We start from the raw sequence: 24,145 nt of genomic DNA, 5'->3' as shown, positions 1-24,145 counted from the left end.
TAATAAAAATGATAATTCAAAGCTCATCATTTTCCTTACCAAATAAACTTAAAACACCCACACAAAACCCATTTCCAATTCACAAAAGTATCTGGGCAGAATATATTTGAATTATTTATTGGGATCCCCTTTTTACAACATGTGCATTTTCTCTCTTGCTCTCTTTTTTTCTTTCTTTTTCCCATGGATCCTTGCCTCTATTTTAGACCTGTCATTTTTCCAGAACGCTTACTAGACAAACTCTGTCTTTGAACACGCTATTGAGTCAGCCTGTTTCAGAGAATATTACACACAGCAAATCAAAGGAAACACAATTCCTGTTCAATTTTAATAACATTTTTGCTTTATGATAATTATAAAATATGTTCAATAGCAGTTTCAGAATTAAATGAAAAATTGTACCTGACAACTTAGTAGCCACTGGATAATTGAAAAGGAATGTTGGCTGAGTGGATTAGGTTATGAAAGTGAAGACGTCAAAAGAATTTTGCTAAAAAAAAAAAACAACCCCTATTTTCATTTTAGGGAACATAGGGCAAAAAACCATGGATCTGAAAACAAGGAATCTTAAAGAATTACGTGGTACAACCCTCTATCATAAAAGAAATTTAAAAAAAAAGAACTGATGGTTTCAGATGTTTAGAGACTACCCCAAGCAAAATGAAAATCAGATGCCTGATTAATTTCCTACTTGAACCTGAAAAGAATACTCTTGCATTCAGTTAGAATATTAATGAGCAGAGAAAAGTTCTCTTCAAATCATGGTTACAAAAACTATATATATTCAGTGACTATAGTATAGCTTTTATTGCTCAAGGTGATGTTATTTGTTGATTGCCGAGTAACACTCCATTGCATATATCTATACCACATCTTCTGTATCCATTCATCCATCGATGGACATTTGGGCTCTTTCCATACTTTGGCCATTGTTGATAGTGCTGCTATAAACATGGGGTGCATGTGTCTCTTCAAATCAGCGTACCTGTATCCCTTGGATAAATACCTAGTAGTGCAATTGCTGGGTAGTAGGGTAGTTCTATTTTTAGTTTTTTTGAGGAACCTCCATACTGTTTTCCAGAGTGGCTGTACCAGTTTGCATTCCCACAAGCAGTGCAAAAGAGATCCTCTTTCTCCACATCCTCGCCAACATCTGTTGTTGACTGAATTGTTCATGTTAGCCTTTCTGACAGGCATGAGGTGGTATCTCATTGTGGTTTTGATCTGTATTTCCCTGATGATGAGTGATGTTGAGCATCTTTTCATGTGTCGGTTGGCCATCTGGATGTCTTCTTTGGAGAAGTGTCTATTCATGTCTTTTGCCCATTTCTTTACTGGATTATTTGTTTTTTGGGTGTTAAGTTTGATAAGTTCTTTATAGATTTTGGATACTAACCCTTTATCTGATATGTAGTATGTAAATATCTTCTCCCATTCTGTCAGTTGCCTTTTAGTTTTGCTGATTGTTTCCTTCACTGTGCAGAAGCTTTTTATTTTGATGAGGTCCCAGTAGTTCATTGTTGCTTTTGTTTTCAAGGTGTTATTTGTTTCATGGCATTTTATGTGAGAGTCCTTGTTTCTTCCATAACAAATGTAGCAAGTTGACTATGATATTTATATTAGTAATGCTATATTGGAGGTTTAACGTGGTCACCTGATCTGAAGTTTTAAATTAAAAAAAAACTATATTGGATTTCCATAATACCAACAGAGTCACCTTGCTGAGATTTCATTTTAAGAATACCACAATGTTTTGGGGTGCCTGGGTGGCTCAGTCGGTTGAGCATCCAACTCTTGGTTTCAGCTCAGGTCATGATCCCAAGGTTGTGAGATCAAGCTCCAAATCAGCCTCCACACTAAATGTGGAGCCTGCTTAGGATTAAGATTCTTTCTCTCTCTCCCTCTGCCCCTCTTGCTGCTTGCACATTCTCTCTCTTTGCCTCGAAAAAAGATACCAAGAAGTTTCAATTAAGGTAATCAATTTAAAATGCAATAAATTTGCACCTTCTTAGTTAAGATTAGAAATAAGGAGTTTAATTTTTTAGTTGTAGCCCAATCTCTTTCTGTCTCTCTCCATCTCTCTATGTTTTCATGATCCTTATTTTAACAAAAGTCTTCTTACATATAGAGAAAAATGAATTTTAAATGTTTTCTCATCTGAAAGCAGTTAATTATTATTGAAGACACGGAATGAGGGCTTAGGATATGTCAAGTTCAAAACTGTTACTGAATTTCATCATTGCAAGAAACCAACAAGACATGATTAATTTTCACACTTAAAAGGTAAGAAAACACAGCCACACAGAAGTTAACTTTCCTAACTCACTGCTATGGAAGCACAAAGCCAGGCAGTCAGTTTACATTTTGTGTGTGTTTTTACTGCTTACCCTTGAACAACATGGGTTTGAACAGATTTTTTCCAATGTTTATTTTTTATTTATAATTTTTGAGAGAGAGAGAGAGGCAGAGTGTAAGTGGAAGAAGGGCAGATAGGGAAACACAGAATCCCAAGCAAGTCCCTGTCTCTGAGCTATAAGCACAGAGCCCCACGAGGGACTCAAAATCAGGAACCGTGAGATGGTGACCTGAGCCGAAGTCGAACACTTAGCCAACTGAGCCTACACAGGTGCCCCTTTATTTTTTTTTTTGATACATACAGTACAGTATTGTGAATGTATCCTTATGATTTTCTTGAGAACATTTCCTTTTCTCTAGCTTATTTTATTTGGAAGAATACAGTATATAAAAAATATACAAAATATGTATTAATTAACTATTTATGTTATTGGTAAGACTTCTGGTCAACGGTATGCTATTGGTAGTTTAGCTTTGGGGATTCAAAAACTGTATGTGAATTTTCAACTTGGGGTTGGAGGGTAGGATCAGTGCTCTTACCCGTGCATTGTTCAAACTGTGTTTAATTTCTTATGCTGATACTACCTGTGCAGTAGTTGTCAATCATTCTGATCTCTGGAACAATGTTATTAAAACTTACCGAGTCCACCAAGAACTTTGGTTTATGTAAGCTGTATCAATTGACTCTATCAGAATTTAAAACTGAGAATAATTTCAAATATGCATTTAGTCATTTAAAAATAACAGTAATCCATTACGTGTTAACAAAAATAATAATTGTCTGACCCTTAAATATGTTTCCCAAAGCAAAATATTAGTGAAAGGGGGCATTGTTTTACATTTTCACAAATTTCTTTGCCATCTGGCTTAAAAGAAGACAGCTCCGTTCTCATTTCTGCTTCTGCATTCAACAGATTGCAATATGTTGCTTTGGTGTCAGAGTGCTGGATGTACCCAGAAAGCCTCCTGTGTCCACCTCAGGAATTTCAGACTGTATTTTGAGAGACATTAATTGTTGACATTAAATAATCTTTGTGAACATGATTTTTAATGACCGTAGAATATTCTATCTTCTGGATAAATCTTAATCGTGGTAATCCTTCACTCATTGTTGATAGTACCAGTTATATTTTTGTAACTAATTCCATAAATCTTTGCTCACATTTCTAATACAAGATTTAGGTAAGATTCTTTTAAAATAGTTGCTGAATATAGATCCTTTCAAGGCATTTGATGCCTATTATCAAATTACTTTCATATCTATTACAAAGAATGTTGCTATTAATATTCTTGTCCCTGTCTTCAAGTGGACACAGGTATGCATTTCTGTTGAGCATATGCATGGTGGTGGAATTGCTCTGGTATTTATCTGCACCAACATTCGTGGAGACTGCCTATCAGCCTTCTAGAGTAGTTTTCAAGTTGTGCTCTCGTCAGTGTTGCATGAGGGTCCTGGTCACTCTATCTTTTCCTCAGCGCTTCATAATTTTTTAGTATTTTTTCCATCTTAGCCAAAATGGTGGATACGTAATGGTATCATACCACTGTGGTTATAATGTTCATTTCCTTAATGACAAACAGATGAACAGGGACGCCTGGGTAGTTCACTCAGTTGAGCGTCCAACGGACTGATTTTGGCTCCTGTCATGATCTCCTGGTTTGTGGGATCGAGCCCCCCTTTGAGCTTCTCACTGTCAGCAGAACCTACTTGGGATAATCTCTCTGCCCCTCCCTTGCTTGTACTCTTCTCTCTCTCTCTCTCAAAATAAATATATAAAAACTTAAAGAAAAGCAGCACATTCATGTATTTAGTGGCAATTTGTATATTTTCCTTTGTGAGATACTTGTCCAGGTTGTGTCTTTCTATTGGATTGTGAATCTTATCCTTATTTATTTGCAAGAGTTCTTTATGTAAAGTCCTTTGTGCCTGTATGTATGAAAATATTTTCTACCCCTGTGCTGATTTCTCTCTTCAGTATATGACTCCTTTTTGACATAGCAATTTTTAATACATCTCAGTTTATTCTTTTTCTTTCATGCTTAGTGTTTTCATATTTCTTTAAGAAATCTGCACCAATGTCAACATCATAATGATGTTCTTTTATGATTTATTCTTTTAAATGTCATTATTTAAATTTGTTAAATTTGGATTCCATATGAAATTTAATTTTGTGTATTGTCTGAAACAGAATTTGGAGCACATTTTTTTTTCATAAGAGAATGCAGTTACACAGCGTCCCTGTTCCCTACTACACTGTGTTAATTCATGTAGATTTACGGTAAGTCTTACTTTTGGAATGTATGTTTTCCAAACTTATTCTTTGAGAGCATCCTGGTTAATCTTGTGCCTTTCAATTTATGTAATAATTTTGGTATCATCATGTCAATTTCTTAAAAAAAGAAAGAAAGAAAAGAAAAACTTGCTTGGATTTTGTTTGACATTGAAATGAATTTATAGATAAATTTGGAGAAAACTGACTTTTTTCAATATTGAATCTTTCGACCCATGAATGTGCAAGCGAGAAATATTGCAACTCTTTCATTAGATTTTGTTCTTGTATTTGATATGGTTGATGCAATACTTCTGGCATGTCTCTGACACTTATATTTTTTAAATGTATGCTGTAATATATCAAATACAATTGAGGGGCATCTAAGTGGCTCAGGTGGTTGAGCACCCAACTCCTGATTTTGGCTCTAGTCACAATCCCAGGGTCTCAGAATCAAGCCCTGCATGGGGCTCTGCACCCAACATAGAGCCTGCTTAAGAGTCTCTCTCTCTCTCTCTCTCTCTCTCTCTGCCCTTCTCCCCATTTGCTCTCACTCTTTCTCTCTCTAAAATTAAAAAAATTAAAATACAATTGATTTTTTTAGTGACCTTGTGTCCAATAGCCTTTTTAAGTCTACATATTGATTTTAAATAATTTGTAGTTTTTTTGGATGTTCTAGAATCCAAATTGGATGTTTTGTTGTTGCCTGCAAATAACAACAGCCTCATTTCACCTTCCAAATCCATATAGATTATTTATTTATTTATTTATTTATGTTGCCTCAGGGCAAAGGCTACATATTTCAGTAAGCACTTGGCTGAATAAGAAGAATAATAAGCATGCATTTATTCTTCCTGCCCTCGAGGGTGGGAAAGATAAATATTTTACCATAGGGATTAATGTTTTCCTTAGTAGTTATTCTTTTCCAAATAATGCAGTACTCTCATATTCCTGGTTTAATAATATTTTTTAATCAAGAAAGGGTATTAAATTTTTTTGAATGCTTTCTCCAGATTTACTTAGATAATAATATAGCCTTTCTTTTTTTATGTTTAATGTAGTAAAGAAACATTGATTAATACTCAAACGTTACCCAATTTTAAAGACTTGGAATAAGCCCCATTTAGTTGTAATGTATTGTTCCTTATATATATTATGGGATTTGATTTTCCAATATTTGTTAATTTTTTAGTGAAATTGGTCTGTAATTTTATCTTCTTGTGTGGTGCTTATCATGTTTTAGAATACAGATTATGTTAGAGTCACAAAAAGATATAGAAATATTCTTACTATTTATATAGTAATTCAGAGTAAATAAAATTGAATCCAATTGCTTGATCATGGTATTTGGTTCATTTGTATCCATATTGATTTTTTTTTTGGTAGCTGTAAACTCAAAATGTACTCTTAAACACAGAGTCTAAGACAAATTAAACAGAAAAAATAAAATGGAAGTGATTTAGAAGGCCTGAACAACATGGCCAATACAGTAGAGCTTATATTACATATTGTACCTTGTATACAAATAACATAGAGAAAAACTTACTCATGTATTGGATGGTCAAGTGATATAGACTATAGCTTTGGCAATAAAACTCCCAACATAATAAAATAAATAAAATTTGAATGCCAAGGCAATAAACTAAAAGCTAATAAATGCAAAAAGCACACTTTTATAAGAAAAATTTTTAACATTTAAAAAAAAATTTTTTTTAATTTATTTTTGAGAGACAGAGCATAATCAGGGGAGGGGCAGAAAGAGAGGGAGACACAGAACCAAAGTAGGCTCCAGGCTCTGAGCTGTCAGCACAGAACCTTATGCGGGGCTTGAACTCAGGAACCGTGAGATCGTGACCTGAGCAGAAGTTAGATGTTCAATCGACTGAGCCACCCAGGCACCCCTATAAGAAGATTTTAAAATGTAATTAAATCAATTTGTACTGTAAGGGAAATATGGACCAATCTTTAGAATTTATTTAAAAAGAGAATATTTTGCCCAATGCACCTTTCCACTTGGCTGTTCCTCGGGTATATCTTTTATAATAAATGACAACAGAGAATAAAATGCTTTCCAGAGTTCCGTTTCTCTGGAAAATTATCAAACCTGTGGATAGGGGTTGTGGGAACATCCAGTTTTGTAGCTAATTCTGACCAAAGTGTGCATAACTTGAGAAGTGATGCTGTGACTGCCATCTGAAGTGAGGACAGTCTTGTGGGACTGGGCCCTGAAGCCTGGGAAGCTGGGCCCTGACTTCGAGTAAAGAGGGTCAGAATTGAAGTGATTTGTGAAACACCTATTGGTGTCCACAGAGACTGGAGAAATGATTGGTGTCAGGAGGGAGAAAATATCTCTCAAAATCTAACTCTAAAATCTAAAACGGCACAAGAGAAATACAAAGTAGTAGCTATATAAAAATAAAAATCAGTTAATTGGGAAACAAAAAATAGTAGAGCAAAGCAGAAATTCCAAAAATGATTTATTTTTAACTCAACAGAATTCATAAACTTTAACTCAACTGATAGAAAGCTATGGAAACACAAATGCCGAACGTAGGAAATGACAAGTGACAAATAACTACCAAATGAAGGAAACGTCAGAAGAGACTTTAAAATATCATAAGAGACGTCTTTTTACAACAACACGCACATCTGTGAAAACCTACATGAAGTGGATTATTTCCAATATAAATGTAATTTATCCATATTGATCCAAACAGAAAGAGAAAATCTAACTGAATAATTGTAGCAGAAACAAAAAGTAATTAATGAGTGTCACTCGGGTCTAAAACAACAACACAACACAACAATATATTCTCGATTCTATTACTTTTTGATCAATTTTTCATGTACTTTGAAGCTCTACTGTTAGGTGTGTGTACATGGAACATGATTATAGATTGGTTGTGTTGATACGTTTCTCATTCATTGATGCCCGTTTTTATCCCTGGTAAAATTGCTTATTATAAATCTATTTTGTTTAATTTTAAAATAGCCAGTATAGCTTTCTTTTATTAGTGTCTACATGGAATATCTTTCTCCATTCTATTTTTATCTATCTATCTACCTACCTATCTATCTATCATCATCTATCACATTTATTTATTTGTTTGTTTGTTTGTTTGTTTATTATTTATTTCAGAGGGAGGGAGAGAGAGAGCATGCATGCAAGCAGGGGAGGGCCAGAGAGAAAGAGAGAATATTAAGCAGGCTACATGTTCATCATGGAGACAGTCACAGGGCTCCATCCTACAAACGGGGTTCATGAAATGGACCAAAATCAAGACTCAGACACTCAAGTGACTGAGCCACCCTGGCACCCTAATTTTTATCTATATTTAAATAGGTATTTATTGACTTGTTTATTTACAGTAGATTTCTTACAAAAACATATAGCTGTGTCAGTTGTTATCAAATCTATTTTTTCTGTTTAATTGGTATGTACAAATCATTTACGTTCAACGTGATTGTTGCTGTTTGGATTAAAATTTCTATGTTGCTAGGTCATAGTTTCTACTTGTTCCTTTCTTTCTTGTTTCTTTTCTCTCCTTTTGTAGCTTATTTTGGGTTATATTATTTTAAAACCTTTATTCCATTTTATCTTCACTTATGCTTATTTCTTACACTGCTCTTTAAAACCTTTAATGATTATACTTGCATTTATATTATAAATATATCAAATAATCGCAATATTCCTTCAAAGAATATCACAATGCTTCATCTGTAGCATAAGAAACTTACATTTTACCTCAGTTCCGACTCTCAACTGTGATACTGCTTTCACACAATTTACTTCTTATATTTAATTTTATATATGGAAGCCAATAATACTATTTTTACTTTAGAAAGTCATTTATCTTCTAAACTGATTAAAAAAAATAAAAGTGAGTTTTATAGCCACATTTTTATTGCAAGTCATATCTTTTTGTGAGACCATATTACTTTGGCTTGAAGAACTTCCTTCATGAATTCTTGTAGTAAAAGTTCACTAGTATCAATTCTCTCTGGTTTTGATTTTTTGTGTAGTCTTTATTTCCCCTTCATTCTTAAAAACATGCTTTTGTTGCATATAGAATTTCTGTTTGAGTTTTTTCTTCCAGCACTTAATGAAATGACATTCCATTATCCTCTGACTTGCATGGTTTCTAATGAGAAATCTGTCGTCAATCTTATTATATTTTTTTTGATGTTGATTTATTTATTTTGAAAGAGAGAAAAGATAGAGAGTGAGCAGGGAAGGGGCAGAGAGAGATGGAGACAGAGAATCCCAGGCGGGCTCCACACTGTCAGCACAGAGCCCGATGTCGGATTAGAAGTCATGGACCGTGAGATCATGACCTGAGTCGAAACCACGAGTCAGAGGTTTAACCGACTGAGCCACACAGATACCCCTGTAACTCCTATTTTTGAATTCTGTATGAAGTGGGTCTTCACTGGCTGCCTTAAAGCTTTTCTCCACGTGCATGTTTTATTTATTTCCCTTCTGGTATTATACGAGATTCTTGAACGTATAGTTTAGTGTTGTTTATTTTGATTAAAAACTTCTCAGCAGCTATTTCTTCAGATATTTCTTCTGCTCCTTTCTCTCTCTTTGGTTCTTCCAGGATTTCAATTATACACACGTTAGATCCTTTATATCATTTCACATATCTACCATACTCTGCCTTATTTTTGTTTTCTTCTTTATCTTTTAAATTACTTAATTACCATTGACCTATCTTTAGGTCACCAATTCTTTCCTAACTATATCAACTTTAACAATGAGCTTATCAAAGCATTTTTAAATGTTTTTTACTGTGTTCTATGAGATCATTTGTTATGGTTTCATTTCTGTTTTTAATGAAAAGTACCATCTGTTCATTTATTCTTTTCTTCTACAACAGGCATGGCAAATTATAGCCCGTAAGTTGGTTGCCTATTCTCATAAATGAAGTTCTATTGGAATACAGCCATGTTCATTTATCCATTATCATCAATGCTGCTTTTGAGCTACAATGGCAGATTAAATAATTGCGTCATAGATTGTATATTACGTGTGTGTGTGTGTGTGCACATACACACACTCCTACATATATACAACATACAACAGTGGAACAAATGAAGAGATTCATATGGTACAAAACTTGTATTTCAAAATATTTTAATTTAGGATCCAATTGATACTTTGTAATAGCAATCTAATAAGTAGATAATGGCTATCTAGGGACTGGTAAATGTGCATATCTTGAAGGATATTTTCAGTAAAATATCTCTGTATATAATTAGATCATCCACAAGGACCTAAATTACAAAAGTCTCCAAAAACAATCATTCTTAAGAAAATGTTATTATTCTCGTCATCTGTGAAAAGTGGCCATTGATATACCAAAAGACTAAAAGATGGGACAACCTGTAATGGTGGCACAAAAATTTAACGCTTTAAGGCTAGATTATAAAATTTGGTGAATGGCAGATGATTTATCGAAATATAAGTAGTAAACTATAAGACATGCTTCATTATTTTACATGAATAAAATTCTAGAAGATGTGGAAAGAAGGGAGCTTCGGTGGTTTACTTTCTAAAGCATGTAATATTTTGTTTGCTTATATTTCTTTTTCCTTGCCAGTGAGCACAGTTTATCTGTTTCATGAGGTTAATGGGGAAGACACTGAAATTTTCCCAGCCCTGTTATGCTCAAGGAAATTGTATAAGAATAGAAATATAGAACTCCCTCCCTTCCTAGAAACTATGATTATGGGGTTTTTTTTGTTTGTTTAATCATTAGTTCTTCTTTTAATGCAAGTTGTTAGGTAGGAGACAAATTGAAAAAAAAAACGAAAAAGACTAGATTGATTTACAATAGGAAAGGTCCTGAATCAGTCTTAAATCTAACAGCAGTCAGATAGACCATGTACGGAAGACAAAAATGAAAGTATGGATTTGCCTGAGCTGAGTGGACTGTAGGTTTTCTGAGGAAGAAATATGTATATGAGAGACTCATGAACAACTTTTGAGAGGATTCAGAGAGATTCAGGTGAATATAGATGATTTTAGGGCTTTTTGCCATGAGTCATGAATTGCGATTTTGTTTCGGCACTTCTTTGTAGAGCAGCAGTAAACATTTAAATTGTTGTTTGATTCCTTTATTGTGTATCCAACTGGGTTGGTTTGGGGGGGGTGGGGGTTTGTGGGGTTTTGGTGTTTTTTGTGTGTTTTTGTTTTTGTTTTTTTTTTTGAGCATGGCACTGGTTTTAGATAAGTTGCAGGGTAGTCCAGGCTTATTCAGGTTACAGAAAGTTCTCCTAGATTCTGAGTATAGGTCATTTGGTCTAAATTTGCAGTGTTCTGAGTTCTCATTTTGTTTTGTGTCTCCCTCCATCTTTTTTTTTAATGTTTATTTATTTTTGAGATAATGCAAGAGACGGAGTGCAAGCAGAGGAAGGGCAGATGGAGGGAGACACAGAATCTGAAGTGGGCTCCAGGCTCTGAGCTGTCGGCCCAGAGCCCGACGTGGGGGCCGAACTCACAAACCGTGAGATCATGACCTGAGCTGAAGTCAGACGCTTAACCGACTGAGCCACCTAAGCGCCCCAGTTTCCCTCCATCTTTTAATGAGAACTTGGGGGAGGCTGTTTCAGGAATTGCTGCTTTTCAAAAAGCATTTTAAAAGACAATATTAATCTGTTGTTCCCTAATCTAGATTTTTCTTACTATTTAAACCATAGTCACAAAAATCACAGCTCAAAGTCTTTTTGCAAACATTGTTTATTAATTTTCAAGTTACAGAACAGAAATATTAAAGCCATTTTAAACAGAGATTTTGATCATTGTTTTCTCAAAGCAACTAAAATAAATCTCACCGAGGTCTGACTGATTGTGTTTTGCAGATATGCCCTTCATAAATCACTGAGATTTGTAATACTTACTCAAATCCATCATTTGACCTTTCTGCTATATATAACATGACAACAAAAATGATTCCCCAAAGAGAAGAATATTCTCATTAAATGCTGTATTCTGTTCAAGTTTTTGATTTTTAAAAAATCGGTGCATTCTCACATCAATAAGAGGTGAATGCTTGAAAATAGCAGAGACGACCTTTGTTGTCAGGCATGAATCTCCATGCAAAGGACAAACTAGTGTTTTATCATAAGCCAATCCCGGAAGATAACCACTCTCTTAAAAATACTGACAATTAGACAATAATTCAGAGGCTTTGGTTTTAAGTACCTGGTGTGGAGCAGATTAAGAGAATATTGTCTCTGTTTTCCAGGGGAAAACCAATTGAGTCAACCATATAATGAGCAGTGATGTTCTTCCCATCTGCCACCAAAACCAATCAATTTCATCTATTATAGACTGGTGCGCTTCTATTCAGCATTCAGTAGGCATGCCTTAATGCAACAAATCAGTGCACGTTACAGACACTGGTAATCTTTTGAAGCAACAGTTCTCAGCACCAAAGTTCTTTCGCAATCAAACTGTTCATTGTCAGCCTTTGGGATCTTGGGTCAAGTAGGAAGGACGTTTTTCATATTTTGCATACTACATTTTCCTGGATTCTTATTCTCATCTTACACCCCCCAAATTATCTTTCAGTCAATTTGAGGAAATGTTGCGACGTTTAAAAAATGTAAAGTGATATTTTTTGTTGTTGATATTCGCTGAGTTCTCTAGTTTTCAAATATTAAGATTTTTTTTTCCTGAAAACTAGTAACAAAAACATCAATAGCTTGTCAACTGCTTTTCATATCATTTAAGCATGTATAATATTTATACAGTCCTGGGGTTACTTTCATTTAAATATTTAAAGTTAATTCCGGGAGGAGATTATCATCTCTGAGTAATGTTTTTTGTAAACTTGAAAAGAGGCAAGAGAATTTTATTAACATTCCAGATCATGATTCACAAGCAAGATTCACTATGCTATCTTTAGGCACCAAAAATATATATGTTGGGGATATTTATAATTAATATTTTAGTTTCCTAGAGACAGATGGAGAAATGAGAAAGGAAATAATAGAGCATTCAGCCTTTAGAGACTTGACCCATTAAAACTTTTGTTCCTCGGGGCTCCTCCGGACCGGAAGCAAACAAACAGATGGGCAACAACTCCAAAAAGGCTAATAAGGGCCAATGAAAATCAGCAACCATTTATTAACGCTTCCAACAAATATGAATTGAGGGTCTTCGGTATCGTCAGCACAGTTCTAAAATAATAGATAAATTTGCACTGTAACCAACACTAGCCATCCTTCGCTTGTTGTGTGACTCTTCTTTAGCCCATTAATCTCAGCCTCAGTTTCCTGGACCAAATGACACAAACCTAATAGAGTTTTCACTGTGCCTGTTCCACATTCTTGCACAATGGAAATAGTACTTTAAAAGACAGTATTACTGGGGTGTCTGGGTGGCTCAGTCGGTTATGTGTCTGACTGGCTCAGGTCATGATCTCACGGGTTCATGGGTTCAAGCCTTCAGTGCTGATGGCTCAGAGCCTGGAGCGTGCTTTGGATTCGGGGTCTCCCTCTCTCTCTCTGTCCCTTCCCTGTTCATTCTCTCTCTCTCTCTCCCTCGCTCTCTTTCTGTCTTTCAAAAATAAGTAATAAAACATTAAAAAATGTTAATATTTATATTTCATTCTTGTTGAATATATCCACTTATTCTGTTAATATTCAAATATACGACACATAACCCACACGCTCCATAAGGGCACTGCTTCCTCCGACCCTAATAATTCCATGCAACACCAAGAAAGGAACACACTAAAATCCAAATGAATAAACGGATCACTTTTGTGGGATTTTTTTTTTCCAGTGAACTGGGGCATATTCCAGTAGCGACCAAATAAAAGCTACAAGCACTAAAAGTGTATAACGTTCTGAGTGGCTACATTTGTAACTTTGAATGAGAAAAATACCCAAACCTGAAAGAGTGTTTGACAGCACCCAAGCCTTCTCCACGAAGGCGATATTATTCTTTCCGCAAATACTTGACAACATAATTTATTAAAATTTATTACATTTCACTGTCTACATCATACTTTATGCACAGCCTTCGGCTCACGGTAAAAATGGTATTTTGAGGGTTTACTGGATTTTGATGGTGTTCTGAAATCAGGGGAATAGTTAGTAACGTTTTCATTTTGCAAATGATGAACCCCACTTCAGAGAGCTTGGGAACACTTTAGCACACGGAGTATATCATTAATGTTTTCACACATACTTCGATAACATTCTTAGTAGTTTCCTCAGATTGCAAAAAAATGTCACGACTGGATGCAAAGGTCCTTTCCAACTCTTCACTGTTTCAAACATGGGTTACTTGTATTTCTTTTTCTGCAAACACATGTTCAAGTGTTCGTGTGGTTTTATTAATTAATTTTCAGGCAACCTGTGTAAATGGAGACTACCAATAACTTATCATATATTTTATACATATCTGCTTCCGTAAATAATATTGTATGGCCACTTGCTACCTTTCCGGAGCAACAAGAGAGCAGTATTTGAAATTATCTTGCCTACACTTGAGATGTTGTATCAATCATGTTGCACGTGTCGTTGTCCCCATGTTCTTAGCAATACGACTAGTGACGAAAGCTCTTTCATTGTTTAAGTTTTTATTTAAATTCCAGTTAGTTAGCATACGATGTTCTATCAGTTTCGTGCACACTATAGCGATTCAACACTTCCGTACATCACTTGGTGCTCGTCATGACGAGTGCACTCGTTAATCCACATCACTTGTTTCCCCAGCCCCCCCCTTCCCACCTCATCTGGTGACCATCAGTTTGTTCACTGTAGTTAAGAGTCTGTAGTTTCTTGGTTTGTCTCTCTCTTTCTCTCTTTTTCTCCCTTTTCTGGTTTGTTTTGTTTCTTAAATTCCACATATGAGTGAAATCATATGGTATTTGTCTTTCTTTGACTGACTTATGTTTTTTAATTTTTTTAATGTTTTATTTATATTTTAAAGAGAGGGAGAGAGAGAGCATGAGTTGGGGAGGGGTATAGAGAGAGGAAGGCACAGAATCCGAAGCAAGGTCCAGGCCCTGAGCTGTCAGCACAGAGCCCAACACGGGGCTCAAACTCACAAACCACAAGATCATAACCTGAGCCAAAGTCGGACACAACTGACTTAGCCACCCAGGCGCCCCCTTTGACTGATGTATTTTATTTAGCATAATAATCTCTCACTCTATCCATGTCTTTGCAAAAATAGAACTATGCTACTCTCCAGAAATTGCACTACTAGGTATTTACCCAAAGAATACAAGAGTACATGCATTGGGTGTTTATAGCAGCATTATCTACTCTAGCCAAATTATGGAAACAGTGCAAATATCCATATACTGATGAATGGATATAGAAATCTATATCTATATCTATCTATATAGATCTATCTATAGATAGATATAGATACAGATAGATAGATACAGATAGATACATACATACATACATACATACACACACACACACATGCAAACATTCATACACACACACACAATGGAATATTACTCAGCCATAAAAATGAGTAAAGCTTTTTTAAATAATTCTATGAGTAAGAAATTTGGTTTACAATGGTTCACTTTATATTCATTTTTTATCTTGCCCTGCATAGAGCAGGGACTGTCTATAATGTGGTCTTGAGTGATCTTAGCAGGAAAAGGGGGGACTGCATTCAGGATTTCTTTATGAGGAAGAAGGAAGTAATAGGAAAAGACAAGGAAGAAAGAAGCAGGGAACAAAGAAGCCTGCCCGGACTGGTGGAAGAAATCCAAGGAAGGCAGGGACTATGATGGCTGTCATATAAAGAGTCAACAGTGGAATGTATGGCAGAGATTAGAAGAAGCAGAGACTAAAGAGAACGCTTGGAATTGGCCACAAAGAGGTTCATAAGCCTAGTGGGAAGATTCAGTGATAGAAAGATACTAAAGTTACACCAGAGGCCATGAGTCTTGTAGCACGTCCCAAAGAAGGGAGGTGATAAAGGACCAAGGAGACGCTGGGAGGAGACAGGTGATTCTTGGCAACAGGCATGGAAAATGGGGTCATCGTGGAGGACTGGGGCCCTGAGAAGGGGAACGGGTTCACGCAGAATGGCCCTGACTTTCACAGTGGGACAGCAGCAGGTGGACAGGAGGGGGATGGCGATGGTGCTTCCAGTTTGTTGGCTCCTGAAGGGAAGAAAGAGGTCCTGCTGCAGCCGAAACGGAGGGACGTTGGCTCACACAGAAAGCCGCGCCAGGTGAACTGGTTTCCGAGAGGGTCAGGTTTTCTTTATCACCACCGTGCCGCCTGCACGCAGTAGAGACTCTGGAGGGCAACATGGAAGAGAAGCTGGAGTTGCGTGTGGTAGTTACCATGCAAGTGTATGAAGGAGGGAAGGTTTGAGTGAAAGAGTCACCCAGATGGCCGATCACCGTGTGTGCAGCGATAGGACACGAACAGACTGAGGGGTCTGATCACCTGGGGACTGTGAAGGTGGTCGAGGGAGTCCAGGTCCAAAGTTGGTGGAAGCCAGTGCCAGAGAGGCTGAGGTTGGCACTAACCCGTCACAGAGCCACGGGCATCTCCTGTCCACCAGAGCCGGGCCGGCTTCCCTCACAGCCTTCAGTGTTGTCCTCGGTATCTTCCTGTTTATTTCCTGGTTCTCCTGTGACTATTGACGTAAATTGCTTAAAAACCTTAACATAAGCACGGCAATAGTAAAGTTCAAAATAGTAAATCAATGTCTTAGTCCATTTAGGCTGCTGCACATAGAGAGAGAGGGGGGCTTACAAGCAACAGAAACGTATTTCCCACAGTTCTGGAGGCTGGGAGTTCAAGACCACGGCATTTGCAGGCCCAGAGAATGGTGAGAGCCTGCTTCCTGGTTCCTAGATGGCCATCTTCTCTCTGTGACCTCATGTGACAGACTGGGTGAGGGAGCTCTCTAGGTCTCTTTTACAAGAGCATTAATCCATTCATAAGGACCCCAGCCTCATGACCCAGTCACCTTCAAAAGGCCACACCTACTAATACCATCACATTGGGGATTATATTTCAACATACGAATTTTGGGAAAACACAAATACTTAGTTCACAATATTCAAGGAGATTGAAAGAAAAAAAATGACCTAAAGGAAGTTACAAATTACACACGTAAAATGGTAGCTGATAAAATCATAACCAATTTCAATCTACAGCTATAATGTAAGGTTTTCTCTGTGCAATGATTAGTCTAGCTAATCTAGGTCAGATCATCAAAATATTGTATACATTGGGGCACGTGGGTGCTTCAGTCGGTTCAGTGTCCCACTTTGGCTCAGGTTATGATGTCATGGTTCCTGGGTTTGAGTCCCGCAGTGGGCGCTGGGCTGACAGCTCAGAACTTGGAGCCTGCTTCACATTCTGTGCCTCCCGCTCTCTCTGCCCCTCCTCCGCTCATGCTCTGTCTGTCTGTCTCTCTCTCTCTCTCTCTCTCTCTCAAAAATAAATAGACATTTAAAAAAAATTTTTGTAGACATATTGTGTACATTGAGTCTGGACACGGAAACCGGGATCTGGGTTCCAAGAATCTCCCCATAAAACATGCATGATGTGCAGCTGGGACCGCCATGACCATTTTGGCCAACCCCTTCCATCTCGGGCCATCCAAAGGAAAGGTGATGCTTCCACCCTATTGTTGGTATCCCAAGGAGACACAGAGAGATTACAACTGGCTGCTTTCTTAAGTCATTAGCCCATCTTTTCAAAGCACATAAGGACACTTCTGTCCCTTCCAGCTTCTCAGTCGTTTTTTGGACAGAAACACCGTGTCATTTTCCTTCGGCGTGAACTCTGCATGAGAGCCGCAAGTGACCTGGAGCCTGGAAGATGTTGCTTTGTTAAGATCTCTCCCTTGGAGATGCTCAAGCAGGCTCGGGGAGGGGGGTTGGGTAGCTGGGGAAGCACCGGCCTTCGTATCCATCATCCAATCACCTCTGAGGCTTAGTCCATTCGTAGGAGACAGCCCCATGCTTCTGGAGGCTCAAACACTAAAGTTTCTTCGTACAACATCCTCTGTCCCTTAGAAGTAGAATATAAGCTGTCAGTGCCAGGAAACGTGGTGACAGAAAACCATCAAGAGTCTCCCTAGATGCGTCTGTGCTCCTCTGAAAATTTCTTCTGTTTTCTTCTCTCGACCCTTCCTTTCTGTTCACTGGTTTTCCACTTCTAGACTGTTTTCTGTCAGCACTGCTTACCCTTCGCTTTGTGCTACTGACGTGTGGGCTGGTGAATGGGACCTTTCCAGTCTCCTGTATGTGATTCTTCTTCTCTGCCAACAGTAGAATTTCACTGGAATTGAAAAGTGGCTCAAAGCTGGCAGGACAGAGCAGCATATACCCTATTTCTTTGTTATTTGTGCTTAATAAATTGTTGGAGCCTCGTCTGTGTTAGCTTCTTGGCAGGACTTGGTCTCTCCTCCCTTGGCAGCCTTCCCTCAGTTTTGAACACTCAGGAAAATTTACGCAGCGAGCTTTTAACTAGTCCATTTTTAGACCAACAGATGTGAAGAGTCACCGGCTGACCCTGTCCCATCCAGCAGCCAAGTGCCCCCTTCCCCATAATCAGTAGTTGCTGAGGTGCAAATAGATTCTGAATCTGAGAAACACAACGGATATTTGCAACTTTCATGACATATCAGTAAAAACCTCCAGAAGGGGCTTCTGTGGGTGCGGAATCTCACGGTGAAATCCCCCGTGAGAGGCTCTGGTAATGCAAACTGCATTCCACAAAATGCAGATTACCCTGAAATGCAGAAGATCCGTGTCGCCAAGGCAGTGAGCTCTGTTATTTGCTTAATTCAGTTTTAGCTCATGCAAAAAGCACTAGAAGAAGGTTCCCAGCGCAGCAAATATGTAGCATAACTGGGCAACCAGCTGCTTTAACTCTGTGACGGCAGCACCTGTCAGTTCACGCAGGGCGCCAGGGATGATTCCGCGAGCTGAGTGAATTTAACGTCCCCAATCCTGTCATTCTGCCTAAAGAAGAGATTCCACCCAGGACAGTAGTATCTGCTCCATAGCTTGGTGCATATCTCATTCGATTAACAGAAATTTAGAGGAAAAAAATTAAAACTTGTAAAAAAAAATCCATTAAAATGGGAAGTCAGTCAGCGGTCTGTTTTACGGCCAGCCTACCCTCGTCTAATTACAGTGCCCCTCTGACCTACACTTATTTATTGCAAACACTGAAACTCTCAAGTATATGGATTCTGTACTTTCAAAAGAATCAATACTACTTTAAACTATGCAGTAGGAAGCTTCGGGAGAAATATAACACATGCTTAAGAATATTTGTCTCTGAGGGGCGCCCAGGGGGCTCAGTCGGTTATGCATCTGACGTCGGCCCAGGTCATGATCTCACGGTTTGTGAGTTCGAGCCCCGCGTCGGGCTCTGTGCTGACAGCTCTGAGCCCGGAGCCTCTTTCCGATTCTGTGTCTCCCTCTCTCTTTCTGCCCCTCCCCTGCTCATGTTCTGTCTCTCTCAAAAATAAATACACATTACCAATTTTAAAAAAAAAGAATATTTATCTCTGAGTCGTGGGATTGTTTTCTCTATTGTTACTTGTATGTGACGCTTACACAATTTGAAAAACAGTGTGTAACTTTAAGAAAGTAGGGAAGTATTTGTATCAAGCAGTTTCTTGACGCTTGAGCGAGTTTTGAGCCAAACACTCAAGGGTGCAGATACGTCACTGTGAGCATCCCCAACTCTGCCTCGCTCTGTCAGTGGAAGCGTGTGCACTAAAGGTTGGTAAACCTGTCAGCCAGGTTTGGCTGACCTCTTTCTTTATGGCCCACGAATGAAAAATGGCCTTTTTACACTTCACATGGCTATATCTTATTTCATTTTTTTTCCAATTGTTATGCGTTAAGTGACTATAGAAACACCCACACGATAGCCTGAATTTTTTGTCGACAAACCCGAAAACATGTATTGTCTGACTCTGCCAGAAAAGTACCCATTGGCCTCTGATCCCAAGAGAAAGTAGTTCGGATTCCAAGGAAGTTTGGGAACTAGTAGGTTAAAATTGAAAAGGTGTGTCTCAGGCGACCCCGCCGACACTTTAATGTGCTATTAGTGTTACAACTATAACCAAACTACGACTTCAACTACAAATATGCCATCTCTACAAACTATGTGACCATGGGAAGATTATGTGCTAGCATCACTTTTGATACATTCCAGGTCTTGGTTCCACAGAAAACTATTTGCTATAAAGTTTGCATATAAAGTGCATGTTTTTCAACGAGGGGAAGCTTTCTCTGTAGCCTGGTGGGGATCCAGAGAGATTATTTATCATGTTCCAGGCCTGCGTGCAGCTCTCGGTAAAAAATTATGTGTACAAAATGTGGCCTCTGCCTGCTAGCAGTTTGCTATCATTTTGAGGGGGGTAAGAGAATTTCTGTTTGCGTAAATGTAGAATGGCGTCTTCTCAAAGACCTAGGTAATAGTAGGAGAAGTCGTGAATTAAATGTGGATTTATTATTTTTTTCCTAACACACAGTCTGTGGGAAGGAAGAGAAGGAAGAGGGTGAGCAGTACCCTTTTTTTGCAGGGAATGGAAATCAGGCATCTTGCTTTTAAGAACTGCTTGTCTTTATCCACAGGATCGGTAAACAGACTTTTTACCATGTCCATTGGGTTGCGAGGAACTATAAAACTTTTCTTTTATATTTTACATGGCAGGGCTCTAAAAGGAAAAGAATGTAGACTAGCGGGAGGAAGAAACAGGGGGAGAAAGTGCTGGAAAGGGGGTGTTGAGTGAGGCCTTGGACACTTCTTGAGATGCTCTGGGTACGGCGAGAAGGGCAGGGCAGGGAGACCAGTGCAGGACTGGGGACCAGTCAATGAGGACCAGTGTGGGAGAACTGGGGCTGGTTGGCTAAGTAGGCCCCACACAGCATCCCAGCAAGGCTCCCCTTGCCCTGGGTGTGGGAACGGCGCTTGGCCCGTTGTTTCGAACTCATTGGATCAGTTGTGTCCATCACACAACTGATGGAATCAATGTCATGAACAGACTTGAGACGTTGCTGCCCAGAAGGGGACAGGAAGATGACACAAAGTCAGGAAAGTTTGTCAGGTTCTAAAAACCTGAACCCCGTTGATGAGGTTTTGGGGCGATGGTGGGGTTCATGGGGTCCGGAGCCGATGGTCAAGAAAGAATTCTTGAAGACTTCTTTGGTGCAAAAAGGTGATTTTATTGAAGCCTGGGGACAGGACCCGGGGGCAGGAAGAGCTGCCCTGGGATTGTGTAGATTGGATGGTTATATACCAAGGACTTGGAGGTAAACTCAAAAGGGGGGCCTCCTGGAGGGACTTTCATATGCTAAAGAGGACTCCAAAGATACCCCAGGCCTGGCTATTGTCAAATTAAAGTTGTTTTTCCCTCCAGCAAAGCATTAGCGTTAAGACAGTAGGGAATTCCTGGAGAAACGTTTTCCTCTGGCCTCAAGTATTTGTCCATGGGCTGCTGATTATAAGGAAATTTAAGTTCACCTGCCATTTCCTTCTTGCCTTTGTTCCCCCCATCTATGGAGGGGAAGGTGATGTTGAGGCTCCAGGAAACTGAGTCTACAGGTTTCTGGAGATCAGGCTATTGGTAAGATTGACTTTTTCTTGTAATTTACTAAGATATTTGTAAACTGATGGCGACTCTATTAGCTCAACCATTTGTTTTCTGTCCTTTCCTTTGTCCTTGGGCAGCCAAGAGTGCCTGAGGAATGTCACAGAAATCCCACTGGGGGAGTGTCTGCTGGCTTATGTTTTGCTCTCAGCCTGCCCCACACTCCCTCATCGCCGTGAGGCAGGTTTTATTATATCCACTTACCAGAAATAAAAGCGATATTTTGAAAGATGTATTGCCTTGACCTAGAACATTGGCAAATCCTCTGACTCAAAATGTTCAATCACTCAGCTTACTTAACTCCTCATGTCCCTCAAAGGACATCTGAGTCCTCCCTGGAGTCACCCTGCGGCTTCCTGGTCTCCCTGAGTCAGGGATCCAAAAAGGCTTGGTTTTCACCTTTAGGTAGCTCCAAAACAAGGGCAAAGCCCTATTTCCTAAGCATTAGTGATATCAGTCAGACAGGTGATCAAGTTGGCTAGACGTCGCCAAGTTTAGGATGGCCAAATCATTCTCACAAGACTTGAAGATCCGAGGCACTCTCCAACTTTCCTATAAACCAGGGGGCAGAGAGAGCGTTGAGAAGCAGTGACGAACGAAGTCTGCCTGCGACCACCAGGTCATTTCTTACTGTATCAGGATGTTCTCGGATCCAGGCTGAACACAAGAGATTGCTAACGGACATTAGGTTAGATGTCCCCCCCACACACACACACACAAAGGGAGACATTTTATGCTCTCATAGAAATATACTGACATTGATAGTTTTGTTACAGAACCTGGTCCGGATCACCCAGCGGAAGAACCAAGCGGCACTCAGAGGTCTCGGAAGGCGGGAGGTTTATTTCACACCTGCGGGCTCAGAGGAGATCGCTCTCCCGAGGTCTGAGCCCAGAGCATGAGCAGAGGGGACAATTTATAATCCGTTACTTCCACATTCCACATTAGTAGTAATTTGGCACAGGAGGCAAGCAGGGTGGGAAGAAAAGCCCAGAAGGGGAGTCTTCAGGCAGGGACTGACTGGAAGTCCCTATCGGTCCTGTTGGCCATCTTATAATAGATTTTTCCCTATCAGTTTAAGTGGGTGTGCCCCATAATTCAATAAACCACAAATCCATAAAATTGGCTTACTGTTAGAAAGACAGGAAGTACAGATACGACCTGCTAAAGGCATTCTGGAGATAAAGACTCTTCATTATCTTCTATCAGGAATTCCGATTAGCAGGTGTAAAGGGAGATCTTCTAGCCTTTTCCTTTTTTCTATTTATCCATCTCACCCTGGGTGTTCCCCAGGAGAAAGGATGGGTTACAGCCCAGCTTCTACGCCATTCTTCTTGACTCTTCATTTTCTAATATCATTTTATAAGCACTTTCTGATTGTAGATTTTAACATAAAAGAACACAGCCAGTAATTGGTGAATGGAAGCAAACCATAATATGAGTCAGTAGCCTGGGAATTAAGCTTTGGAATCAGAAAAAGAAGTGGGGTTGAGTCCTGACTGCGTGCATACTGGGATATTCATTTTTCACTGTCTGTATAATAGGGATGTCAGTGCACTGACCTCATAGGTTTACGTAAGAATGAAGGAAGGTAACACATCCAGGGTATCTAGCACAGTGCCAGGCTCTTGGTCGATCTGGGATAGGAGGAATTATTTGCGATGGTGTTGAGGCTAGGGGACGTGGTTATTGGTGGACTCGAGAGATGGAAAAATTCAGAAGAGCAGCAAAAAAGCAGGCAACCACTGTTCAGCAACGTCCAGTGCTCCTCCACACTTGCACATCTGGGATTCTTGTGTTCCTTCATCTCTAAGGCAGGTGTGCCTGACTTGCCCAGGAGTCACTCTCAGTCACTTGCAATCACAGCCATCACATGCCTCCCGGCTGGCGTTCCCTCTCCAGGTGGCTCTTCCCACGGTGCTCAGAAGCGTTTACTGCAGTGGCGATGGTCTGCTGGTAAGTTCTGATTGACCCAGCGCAGAGTATCAAGCCCACACATGGGGCAACTGTCCCTAGGAGTTACGCCAACCCAGAGCTCACCATCTTTGTGAGAGAACCCCCTCTTTTCATGGTTAATTCACTGAGATTATTTGTTGTTACGGAAATAACAGAGCCTACTTGGACCCCCAGAATTTTTATCTAGATAAAACTCAGCAACTCATGATACTTACGACTGTCTGAATTTGTGTGTGTGTGTGTTTTATTGCCATTTACATGTCATTCTTCCAAAGCACAACCCAGTATTTAATGGACTGAAGAAAATGGATACATGCATGCATTCAGTTAAAAAGCAACGTTTCTTCTTGCGTTTTACAATTTCTATAGAGAAGCTGTAAATGCTGCATTGTGCTTAGCGTATCAGGTAGCTGGTTTTGCAGACTAATTTTCAGCCCCAGTATGCTGTTTGCACCGAATACATTGCTCAGAATGCATATTTACAAATGCCTGATTCTTTCTAGTCCCAATGAATAGAACAGGTTGTCATAACAAATTGCTATCTTCTAGAACAGATTTTGAGAGAAAAAAGCCAATAGAGAGAATGTCAATGATTCTTGTGCTTTTCAGTTTACGATAGGTGGAGATCAATACCATTTATTTAAATGGCCATGTATTACACCTGCTATAATTCTTTTCACATTCATGTCAACTTGGCATTACCCTGGAAATTTCTCTGCCAGAAGAGCAGCGACAATGTAGACTTTTTTGTTTTTGCTTTCTCTCCTATGAATCTGTATGTATGGTGTTGCTATGGAAAGGTTTCAATAGCTAGGGGTACAAATTAAAATTGGAATAAAGATAGATTAATTTCTTTCCCATGCACTACATTTTGTTTTATTCTGGGGGAGAAACTTGATTAGAATATTTATTACAATAGGTAAATTGTCTCAGGTCA

The sequence above is a fragment of the Acinonyx jubatus genome, chromosome B2 (genome assembly GCF_027475565.1).
Source record: "Acinonyx jubatus isolate Ajub_Pintada_27869175 chromosome B2, VMU_Ajub_asm_v1.0, whole genome shotgun sequence".
Taxonomy (NCBI): Eukaryota; Metazoa; Chordata; class Mammalia; order Carnivora; family Felidae; genus Acinonyx; species Acinonyx jubatus.
Note: the sequence above shows the minus strand (reverse complement) of the source record.